Genomic DNA, 13,113 nt, shown 5'->3' with positions numbered 1-13,113 from the left:
TATGGAACAACTAGACAAGATAGACATAGAACTAACAGAGAGGGTTATGACCAGAAACTTGTCAACCAAAGTATTAGGACAGTGAGAAACTCTAGACATAGTAGAGCCAGGCCCTATTTCTCTGAACAGGTAGGGAGTGATATATGCAATAGGGGTCAACAGAAACAAATCTCACAACCACTTAAAATGTGTTTTAGCTATTCTAGAAATATAAGATACTACACAGACATCATAGGCAAGCATTGGAATATCTTGACATCTGATAAACAAGTCAGTAACTGGATAGGAATACATCCACAGTTTACTTTTAAAAATAAGAAGTTGCTAAGGTGACGACTTTGTGATCCCAGAGATCAAATCAGGACTGAGGATATATCAGGGACTAAACTGTGCATTAGGTGCCAGTTCTGTAAATTTATAAATCAAGATATGGAGTTTTTACATCCAGATACTGGTGTAACTTATACACTAAGAACCAGTGCAAGGTGTGATACTTCGCATGTGGTTTACCTTGCCACTTGCAAAGTATGCAGTAAATTCTATGTGGGAAAGACCGATAGATTATTAAGGGATAGGATCAGGGAACACCTATACCATATTAAGAAGGGTAGTGTGTTCAATGCTCTAGCAAAACATATTAAAGAAACCGATGATCAACACACCTTTACATTTATGGTATTAGGTAAATTTTATGAGAACTTGAGGGGTGGTGATACCAGAGTTCAAACTGAGAACCTGGAGGCTAAATGGATTGTGAGATTAAGAGCTAACACAGAACATGGTCTTAATGACCATGTGCCATTGAGACCCATCCTGAAAAATAGACCATTACGTAGGTAGAATCTGTTACACTTATGGGATATGTATGTACTTGTGTATATATATATATATATATATCTTTTTTGTAATATTGCTTCTATGAAATGTAGTTTTTATGTAATGAAGTTTATACATATTTTATCATGCATTTTACTGTGGGCTGAACACAATTGTTCTTTGTGCCTTTAAGAGTTTTTTCTTTTTAATCATGTGACTAGTTAATGCTTAGTATAAGTATGGGTGTGCTGAGTGCTGTTTTTATACACCTGAAGAAGACTTGTGGTGAAAGCGCTTGTGTGCTTTGTAATAAATCAGCTGAAGAAACTGGAGCCTTGCCTCTGCCTGCTTTTATTCTTTTAACTTGTTTATTTTGTTTTTATCGCTTGTTCAGTGGAAATAACACTATTTGGCTTCATTTGGACTGGGGCCCTTATTTGGCACTCCAGCGAACCTTTGCATTGGTTTTGGTGTAGTTCCAGTTCGCTTTTCATCTCGTATTGTTTTTTAATTAATCCTACATTCCATTAAATCTCTCTGTGGAGTTACATAACAGTTCCAGTTAATGATCTGAGATTTCTTCCTGAGGGTTTACACCATTTGGACTGTTCTTAAATTTTCATCTTTGGACAGTTGGATAGTTTGAACTCATTGCCACATGTTGAAATTCCCAGTGCTCTGAAAAAATTCCTGAATTCCATACTTACTCTTCTGAGGACAATTATTTGAAATCTGATGAGTCCCTTTTACAGTGCCGTTGTCAGGCCATATACTAATTGTGCAGATGATGTCTATATTTATAACAAAGCCTGTGTCCAGAGCCTTGAAAGAATCCCCAAAAAAGATTCACAAGTTGAATTATAAGTCTCTGTGTTATGATATTTAAAGATACATTTAAGGCGTTATATCTGCACTCTGTTTCATATATGTTCATGAAAGATGCTATGTTCATTTTTAATTGTCATATCAATGACATTATATCATCAGTGTATGTTGTCTCCTTTTCTTATTATTATGTTAACAGCAAGCACAGGAATATTTGAACAAATGTGCCTGTACTGTTTTCTAAAATGAACAATAGTTCTGCCTAGGCAAGTAGAATTTGGAACTCCTTGCTCCTGCATATTGGATTATACTTAATTATGTTTAAGTCTAATTTAGACAACTGGCTTGTGGAACCCATATATGACACACGTTTACAAACCAGAAAACTCTTTGGTGGCCTCTATTGAGGCCTTCAGTTAGCAATTATCACTCATGGTATTGAACACTGAACAATCTGCTCTAATATGTGCAATTCTTTTCACTTTAATTCTTTTTCCTATATTCTACACACTTTATCAAAACAATTACTTTTGTAACATCTTCTGCAGCCTTATTTATACCAGGAAATTCTATATTGTTACGCTTTTAGTGATAGCTGCCACATGAGGCTTTGTTTTTGCCAATTAACTGACTTCCTATTCTCACCAGAGACTTCAGAAACTTTACAATTCTTTTTACATTAATGTACTCTTTTACTAATGTTGATATACTTTCACCCATTCTGCATACATCTACAGCTTTACTTAATCTTAAATCTGAACATTTATGATTAATCTGCCCTTGTCTGAATATTTCTGATTCTACACATGACTTTTTTTTCAGTAATGAGCCATGAAACTCACCGACTTCAGTTTTTGGCTGGACTCTTAAATTCATAACATAATCATCAATAGACTCACTATGGGACCTTACACCCAGATGAAGAAAAAAGATCTCTCTTTTGAAACATACATATATTGAAACATTCAGGGTTTCTTCTACTCTGACATACAGAAGTGTACCAGTGTTTCTTTTTATTCTTCTCAGAAATTTGTCTTGAAATTTCTAGACCCACAGTTTCCACTTCTCTAGCAAATTGTAAAGGAAAAACTTCAATCCAGCTGCAGCTAAAACATTTCCCAAATCAAAGATGAAGTTATTTTCTGTTGCTTTGAATATCAAGATTTATATCATAATGGCTGAAGGAACATGATGGAGGCTAGTTGCATATTGGCAGCTTCATAAGCATGTATTTGAGACTATAAACAGGAGACCAGAATGCATTACGCATACTCTTTCATGGAATGCATTGAGCAAACACACAGCTTTCATTAAGATATAGACTGTATTTTGCACTGGTGAAAAGATGTGGGAAACAAACATAAATGCTTGAAGAACAGGTCAGACTCAAAAAACAAAAAAATAAAACAGCAACTTATAGGTTCATAGGTTCATAGGTTCATACTAGGCTATCTGCCCTAGGGCATTTATAAGCCTAGCCAGAGTGTGTTTGGCTTTCGCCACCCATTTTAAATTAATTTTCTATGCCTTTTTTTGTGGTTAGTATACTGTGCCTCTGTCTAACAGTGACACAGAAGTGATAGCCGGGGTAAACCTATGATCTCCCATCCACTCATCAAGATTCCTCTTGAAGAGAGTCAATGTGGGACTCTGCCTAACCTGGACTGGGATTTTATTCCAGAGTGAAAGGAGCCTCTGGGTTATGAATCTGTCCCTCCAGCATGTCCTATTTATTTCAGTGCTGAGGTTCAAGTCTCTCGGAGCGTGATCGATGGGATTTGGATTTTCTGAGGTGCAGCATGTCCATTAATTCCGGGTTGGACATGGCTTTATACGTCAGGCACAGATCGCCTCTGAGCAGAGCTGGAGTTTCTTTAACCGGGCAGCATATGGCATCTGTTTGAGCCCTTTGATCCTCTTGGTGAGGTACTTTTGGGGTCTTTCCAGTTGCTGCAGGTGTCTGGTAAGGTACATCCCAAAAGGGGCATTGTACTCAATTATGGGCCTGATGAGGGATGAGTAAAGAGGCACGATGACCTCCCCTGATCTAGATGTGAATCCCTTCATGATTAGGTGGGCTATATAAAATGTTTTTCTAACCACTTTGGCCACGTGGTTGTCAAATGAGAGATTGCTATCAACTTGGGTCCCCAGGTCCCTAATGATTTCTTCTGTACTTAATGGATTACCACCTATGTGGTAATTTGTGGGCACTTTGTTTTTGCCAAAGGGGATGACTATACACTTTTTGGCGTTTAGCTTGAGGCCATGGCTCTGGCACCAGTTGTCTGTTTCTATGAGGCCCTTTGGAGGATGCTTGTGTCGGCTGGAGAGTTGATTATGGCGCCCAGTTTGCAGTCATCTGTGAACTTGGTCAGCCACAGTTCTTCCGTGTTGGCCTGTACCACCGAGAAATATATACCGAACAAGAGAGGTCCCAGGACTGAGCCTTGTGGGACACCACTTGTAACTGGTTTGGAGTCTGACATGGCTCCAGCAATTCTAACCATGTGGGTTCTGTCCTTGAGCCAGTTTGCAACCCATCTAGTGACATAGGGGTTTATATTTAAGCTGGTGAGCTTATCTATAATGCCCGAATGGGGTACTGTATTGAAGGCTTTTGCGAGGTCCAGGTAGGCTGTGTGGACCACCTTCCCCTCGTCAATGGCCTTGGTGACTGTTTCAAAGAAATCAACCAGGTTTAAGAGGCAGGATCTGCCCTTAACAAAGCCAAACTGGGTAGGATACAGTGTCTGTAGGTCCCCAATATCTTTATTTATGAGGTCCATGATGATCCTTTCCATAGCTTTGCAGACCAAGCTAGTCAGGCTTATGGGGCGATAGTTTCCAGGATCCGTTGAGGCACCACCTTATGAATTTGAATTCTGTGAACTGCATCACTCCCAAGATCATCACTGTGGAAAAACTGATGATGGTCATGCACAATACAATAGAGTTAAATATAGCCTGGTTGGTTATATTTAGAAAGCACAATATGGTGCAGCATATATGTATGTAAATAATAAGTAATAAACAGCTCATATTACAAGTATTGCCTACAATCAGGGTGTCATAAGACATGTTCCAAGTGAAGAGGTACATTACAAACCTAGGAGTATGGTAATATTAATGATGTACACACCCCATATGTTTAACTGCAATCAAAAATTGTACATCTGTGTATATTAAGTAGGTATTCTTCAACAATTTATGTTTCCTTCTGTCAAAGTTTAATATTGTTTTGAGGTAATAAAAGTACAATTTCTGCTTAGAGTCCAGATATTTTACTGCATTTTTTGTAGTTATCCAGCAAAAATAGTATATTTGCAAGCTTTGCATGAAAAAAATAATCTGACATTTTGAAACATGTTTAATAAGCATCTTTGTGTTGATCTACATATATAGACAGAGACAGACAGAGAGACAGAGTTTTTTTCACTATTGTACGATTTTACAACAAAGAGTAATTTCACAATTTTGCTTTCAGCTGCTGTGCAAAATCACATGTTATGTTAAAGCTGTGTAGTGACAGTTTAAAATGCATGTAGTGGTTGTATCATATGTCTTATTTTCATTTGGAGTTAAAAATATGCAGAATGCACAGTTTAAGGCTCCATTATAACTTTGGCAATTATTAATAATATTGATCAAACTTTCAGAATATTCATCTAAGGAGCTACTACCACTTTTCAAGTGTTCATGTATATTTCAGTCTAAAAGATTTTTTTTTCAGTCAATGCATTGAATGATCTTTCTGGGCTGTGGCTATCCAAACTTTTTATCTAAAGAGTCACATATTATTTCTGACAAGTGTCTGCAGATGATATGCAAACCAAAAGTGTGTCATCTGTCAGTTTTAATACTTCACTTACATTTTCAGCCCATATATTGTAGACACAGTCCAAGTAGATCATAGCACCTCATATTCAAAGATATAACACAAAAAGGCTTCCATCACAATAATGTCTGTGGTATTTTTTGCAAAGATTATGCAACATTTTAGTTGTATTTACTTTCCAATCTTGTATTATGTTTTATGCTACATCACACTGAGTGATGATTCCTCAGACTATACATTATTTTATATGGATGTATGTTATCCTGTGGCCCTCTAAGTTTTCTTTGCTCCTATATCCCTAGCCATACCTTCTGCTGCATGTCTTTACAAAGCACCAAACTTGTGAGGGACCAACCACTTAGAAAAGGATAATGTTTATCACTGGCCCCAGTAATTTCCTCAGTCTAGTTCTCACTCCACCACAGCTCTCTAAAATGTGCACATTATTAGCTCATACTAGTTACATTTAGTCAGGTTCATAAGTATTTTGTGGTGAAATCCTTTTGTGTGCTTATGTTCAACCATATAAAACAACTTAACATTTATCAGAGCAGTAAGATCATAAAACACACTATAATAATGAGGAGTGAGCAATTATCTGTATTTGGATATGTTTCCACTGGTATGTTTTGTATCATAATTTCCATTTCTGTGGCTTTTTAACATGTCAGCTTATTTTTTCCATCATATTAGACAGGGCTGTCACTGTCATGTAAAAGTTGCCTAATCATTGGCATCAGTCATTAGATTTCCAGGTGGCAGCCAATACAGCCATGCAGATCTCATCAGTGCAAAATGTTTTTGCATGCTTTTTATTGCATGTAGAAGAGATTTACACATACTAGTTTAATACTGACAGATTATTTGTTTTCCTTATTTTATGTAATTCCTAGCTGTAACCAGTCTTTTGTCCTGTAGCACAGAAATCATGGTCTTTTAGAATCAACTCTATCCTTCATTGTAAACTGGACCAAGTTGTGAGGGCTGTCAGGTAGATAGTGATATCTAATTACAATAATCAGAATAATAAAGTGAATGGACTGCAGGCACTCTTATTTCTGTGACAACATATTAGAATGTGTCCTTTACATCACTCAAGTGCATACCATGCTTTCTAAAGTATAATAGAGGAAAAGGTATTTTCCTTATACTGACTATTTCTGGTTGTAGATTTAAACATTCATGTGCAACTCTGGAATTAGCATCTAAGTTTCAACGTTGATAACATTGATGCACAATCCTTTGGGGGTTATGCATGTGAACCATTTTATTGGGATGTACCATTATTGTGAAAAGACTGCGGTGGTGGTGCTGTGGTAGCATTGTCGCCTCACAGAAAGACTTTCTGTTCGATTCTCAGCTAGAGCGTCTTTTGTGTAGAGACATGCGTGAATGGGCGTACCTTCGTTGAAGGTTGTGCATCAGGGCCGGCAACTCGGCACGCAGAAATCTACTTCCAATCATTAGCAGACCGGAGTTCCGCTGTGGCGTCTCCTAACCGGGAAAAGCCGAAAGACACAACAACCATTATTGTGAAAAGAATAGTAAGCCTACTATAGATTTAATGCTGGATCACTATAATAATATATATGTGTACAATATTTCATTGATGTTGGTAAGTGTTGTTAAAATTCCAACTATAGAGCGTAATGTTGTTGGGGTAATCACAAAAAAAACATGGGGAAAGAGTATATCATACCCTGGATGTGTCCGGTAATGGTTATCTGAGTGCAAACAGTGTCTCTGCACACTAACTAAAATAACATTTCCTCAAACGTAATAGCTAAAAGAGGCAGTGGATTGTGTGCTGATATGCTGATGTTCACGTCAAATTGTATTAATGCCTTAGTGCTTAAAAAGAAGTGCATTTTGGGAGCTCCAATCTCACAGCTTCCTAGAGAAAGGACATGACAGTATTTCACTGCCTTTCAGTGATTCCTTGTTCTCTGTTTTGTAGCAACCTTACGATGTGAATATTAAAGTAAGGTGATGTGGGATTACTTGGGAGCTAGCCTTGTGCAGGCGTTTTTTCTGCTTCATATTTTGATTCATTTTATCAAAATTTACAGCTGTCTGTTCAAGGGTTCTGAGTATATATTTAAGGAAGTGGTTGTTTTTCAACTCTGATGAGCTAATATATTTTGAAGAGTTGTAGTAAATCCATTTTGTAGAATATGTGTTTCTCTGTATCTACTAGGAAAGAATACAGTGCAAATTGCTATTGGTTAGTGAGACCCCATAAAGGTAGCATCAAGAATGACTTATGGCAGATGACTTGACAAGATTTTACTGCACTGCCCAATGAAATAGAATAAGAATTTGGAAAATATAACCTGGTTGCAACAGAAAGGGGATGTTTTATGAGACCTGTTCTCAAATGTATAAGCCAGTTTGCTATGTGTGTTCAAAGATGATATATCAAATTGATTTTGACGGTGAAACTTTAGAGATGAATTTCTAGGCATAATTTAAAGAATGTTTAACAAACCACTTATCACCACATACCTAATCACTTTGTTATATAATAAATGGACCTCATATGGCATATGTGAGTTACACAGTTGTACTGGCTGAACAAAAGAGTTTTTGTTAAAAAAACATGCTCTTCACATATTTAATTATGTAAGATATATTTTATTTATTGTAGCATTTACTACCATCTGTCTTGCATTTGATGTGAGCGTTTCTGTAAGCTTCCTTCTGATTTGCTGTTGTCCATCTTGTCACTTGTCTCCACATACCACCACAAGAAGAACAAAGGCACAAACTTCCAAGACAGAATTAAAGACATGTTACACATAAAACAATTTAATGTAGAAAGTTAGCTAATTGTTTCAGCCAAATGGTATGATCTTTATATTTTGTCTTGGGAGTTTGTGGTTCTACTCTGCTTGTGGTAGTGTGTTGATTCATTGTTTTTACACATGTTTCAACTGGTCTATTTTGTTACTGCTTTGTCACTTGTGTTGCTTGGTAATTTTTTTGGGTCCCATAGCTGAATATAAGTTGCCACTAAGTCCTCTCCTTGTTCACCAGGTCTAATCTACCCACCTTGGCTTCCCTCACCCACAGTTGGTGTTTTTTTGAAGACTGAGGACCCCTGATGCAGGACCATACTACTGCCAGGTGTGTTTTTGCTATGCTCTAATATCCTCACTTTGCATTCCTGCACTCATGACATCCTTGTGTGGGTGTGCTGTGGTAAGTGCCAGCATGTCATTTTCACCTCCAAAGTGACTTAACTAGTGCACCTATTTCCAACAGAGCAATGTCCCCTTGTTCATCACTTACCTCTTCTAAGGATCTAACATGAGGATTACCCAAGTGCACCAGGATGGGTATGTCCAGCCTCCTTAGCTATCACCTCAAATGCTTGCGCCACTAATCAAACCTGGGTCACCTGGGCCCTAGTCAAGGCTTTATCCCTTTATATCGTGATGATGGCTCCTTGTAATATTTGTTGCATTCTTTTTGTGGTTTCTGTTTCAGTGCAGTCAGTTTAATGTACTCTGAAATAAAGAACAAATACTGGGATGTTTTGAAAATGTATTTTTATATGGTAAATTTGCAGTGAAATTAAAATATTTTTGTGCCTTATTTATATGCCTTCACGTGGTGGTTTATTACAAATGGATGATTCTGTTAGTTATGCCTGAAGTACTTTACTACTATTCTATCATTGCACTTGTCCCTCAGTAAAGAACCTAATCCATTAGTGTAGTAATATGTGATCAATAGGAAACCAAGCTGGCATTCCACTGTCTAGAGCACACTACTCTCAAATTAGCAGGTACAAAAAAGCCTTCACTAAAACCACACCAGATTCTTGGAAGAATATGCTGCCAGTGATGGGAAAAAAACTAATTAAATTCCTGACAGTGACACTTAAAAAAAATGATAATGTTTCTTAAATAAGAGAGTAAGTGTTGCTCTTTCAGAGATACAACATTGTATCCAGTAGACACATACTTCATATCACCTCATAATAGTCTGTGACAATCACTGTGTAGCTTACTCTGAAGCATGTGCTACAGACAGTCTTAGATTTCACTCAAATCAGAATTCACAAGTAATATGCAATTACAAACTGCTATAATTAATATACATTATTTCACTATATGCACTACTTGGTTTATATATCCATTGTTTGTATTTTGTGTAGATACTATTTAATCTAGATTTATTCTGCTCATACTGTTTATATATCCATGTATTTGACTGCACGTTCATTAAAGCAGACATTTTGTTGGGAAGATTGTTTTGTCATCTGGGACCACTATACAGTGGGGAGTGAGATTTTTACCCTTTCACCACTGTTTTATGATCTTGAAGTTGATATATGTAATTAGAAGGCCACATGGGCATGCAGGGGGCTTGCTTACCTGCAAAAAGGCAATCTTATTTTTGTATTAGTTTTGCATGTGCCAAAGTTTGTGCTCAATGCATACGTGGATTGACTATAAATAAATATCTACACACACACACACACACACACACACACACACACACACACACACATATATATATATATATATATATATATATATATATATATATATATATATATATAATTAGCAGGGGGGTGTGGGGGTGCATCCCCTGCAAAAAAAGATGCTTTCTTTGTGTGTGTGTTTTTTTTTTTTGCATGCACTAAGATCAGTTCTTGGTGCATGCAGAGTAGACTGTCAACGTGCATAATGCCAATCAATTCGTTCTGACATTATACACCCCCCAAGATTTAATAAAATCCATGTAGACTCCATGTAGAGCTTGCATGGACTGTACCAGTGTACACAGCCACAGTATCCCCTTGGCAGCATGCCATGCATATTAATCATGGTGCGCTGCTGTGGGAGAGTATAGTAACAGGGATATTAATTCCATATAGGCATAAGTGTAGTGGCTGGTCAGATATTATGTACATGGTGAGGCTCCCTGTAATGTTTTGTGTTACTGTGGAAATGTGCTATGTATTATAGTTTGTATTTTAAATTTATAAATTATTTTTTTTTATTTTTTTTTTTATATATTTTTTATGTTCTTTTGCACTACACAGCATGGAGTGCAGCAATGCCAAGCTGTGCTTACACATAGACAGCTAACACCTGCCACACATGTAAAAACAGAAACCGGATGTAAGTAATTATCATATCTGTTCTTTTTTTTTTTTATGTCCGTTTGCCTGGCGAGGATCACAGCAATGCTAAGCTGGGCTTAAACATAGACAGTTAACACCTGTCAGATATCTAAATATAGAAACCATATGTAATTTATTATGTATGTAACTAATTATGTATGTTTGCTTATGTTGAAGCCCATTTAAGCCCGTTTGTGAGGTGCACCACAATTGCTTAGTAGTCTATGTGAAGGTATACTATGTTATATTCTATTCAAGTAGCTAAATGGGTAGTGTGATGGTCTAAAGCTTTGTAGGTCCTGCGTTCAACTCCCTAGCACACATATCATCTGTTGAATGCAATGTAAAATGTCTCTTAAATTACAAACAATATTTTTACATTTGGGAGAGCTACACAGTGCTAAGCACTGCTTAAAATGTGGCTAACGGCTAATATTGTTTGCATATTGCTAAGCCTCACTAAAACCACGATTGTGTGAGTTTTTGCAATGCTCAGCTTTGCTTATCTGGTTTGTGCGATGCTAAGCACTTTTTTGAATGTTGCTAAATGATGTGTAAGGGTGGGAAAACAACCTATATTAAGGCCAATAAGCAGGAATTCTGCACCATTTATTGGAGTCTTCTTATCTACTGATATGCCAGGTGGTGTAGGAGAGGGTGCGCTCATTCGGGTACAGAAATGGGGTGTGCAGAAGTACAGGATTTTTGTTGGGCTCCTCATACACAATTATGAACCTAGGCTGTTGCAGGACAGTTACCAGGGCTCAAAATGTAAGGCTGAGGCCTGGGATCAGCTGGCCAGGGAATTTATCAGTGCTACTGGTATCCCCCGCACTGGTGAGATGTATCATCACCACTATGATGACTTAAAGTGGAGAAAAAGGGGGAACATTGGACACCTGTGTCCAAGAGACTAGGGGTGGGCATGCCCCACAAATATGTAAGTATTTTTCCCAATGTTTACCAAAATGTAAGCTGAATGTGGGCAAAACTGGTATGCATAATGGAGTATTTCTCTCCCAACAGCAGCAGCTGAGAGGACTTGCAATATTCAGTCCCATGTCAGGCGCCTGGCCAAGTTGCACCATGAGTGTGATAAGTACAGATATATCATGCTAACTGTAGTGCAATAAGAAATAAAGAATAAAAAATGCACTGCAATAAAGAATAAACAATAACAATTGTAGTGAAATAAATGGGCAATTAGAACTGCATTGCAATAAACAATAAACAATACCAGTAACAGTAAGCAAAAAAGCATAAAGCAGGATTCTACTGTCATAACATAATTGCATAAGCTCTTGGTCCTGGGTGGTTCCATGGAGGACACGGTCTCAGCAAAGAGCACCACTTCTGACCTTGGGCATAGAGGTGCCAGTGCAACTCCTGGCAAAGCCAGTTCCCATGTTTGGGGCCCGAGACAGTGAACTGTCTGCTCTACCATGCATGTTTCAAAGCTGTCCAACATATATAAATGTAGGGATAGCAATGAGCTTGACTGTTTACATGCACACGCTCACAAACCACTGTCAAATGCAGATCACCTACAGGCACACACAGCACATTTCTATGGCCCATCTTGCCTGCTTCCTGTCCTGACTCACACACATGCTGTCAACCTTGTGGGTCAGCCTAGGCCTCCTGCACCCCCACACAACACTCTGTGAAAGTAATAATACCTGTGCCACATGTCTGTCATCCTCAGGATCAATGCAAGGAAAATAAGCTATTTGTCTGATGCAGGGGAATGAAGCTATGTTTCTGATGCACAGGCTGACTATATAAATTAACATGTACTTGTGTAATGCATTGTTGTTTTGCCATGCCACTTGCTATGGTTACTGACAGACACTGTATTCTGACATTTGTAATGAGTAAGCCACATAATTTTGTGTACCTTATGTTATATGATGTTGTAATGGCTGTATACTTACACAATGAAAGGTGTATCATTCACCTGTTTGTTTCTGTTGGAGGATTCTGTTGGGGACATCTATGGATACACAGTGGCAATAAAGCCATAGATGTCACAGCACGGGATAGCATGACAGAAGAAATATGACCTCTGCAAGGTACAGCACTATACGTGCATGGCGCTGGGTCCCCTTCAGAATTTCAAAGTGTAAAACTTCAGAATTCATATGATCGAATACCATATGATTGAAGTTTTAAAACTTCGAAATCCTGAATGGAGATGGGCATACAGCACAGAATGGGAGATTTCCCTTTCCTCTCTGTAGTGCGATCTTGGATTTGGTATATTTAATTAGCGGGGGTTGGGGGTGCAGCCCCCAATATGGGGGTGCAGGGGGTCTTTCCCCCCTGCAAAAACATGTTTTGTGTTGTGTTGACTGCTTTGTTTTTTGGGGGGGGTTCAGAATTTTGAGATTCCAAGATCTTGAGGTTCTGAGTTCAATATTCTGAACCTTGGGATTTTGGTATTTTGAAATTCTGAAGTGAACCCATGGCTCTCTATGTCCATATGTGTATAACAGGC

The sequence above is a fragment of the Protopterus annectens genome, chromosome 2.part0 (assembly GCF_019279795.1).
Source record: "Protopterus annectens isolate FY-2018-M chromosome 2.part0, PAN1.0, whole genome shotgun sequence".
Lineage (NCBI taxonomy): Eukaryota > Metazoa > Chordata > Ceratodontiformes > Protopteridae > Protopterus > Protopterus annectens.
This window is presented reverse-complemented; position numbering follows the sequence as displayed.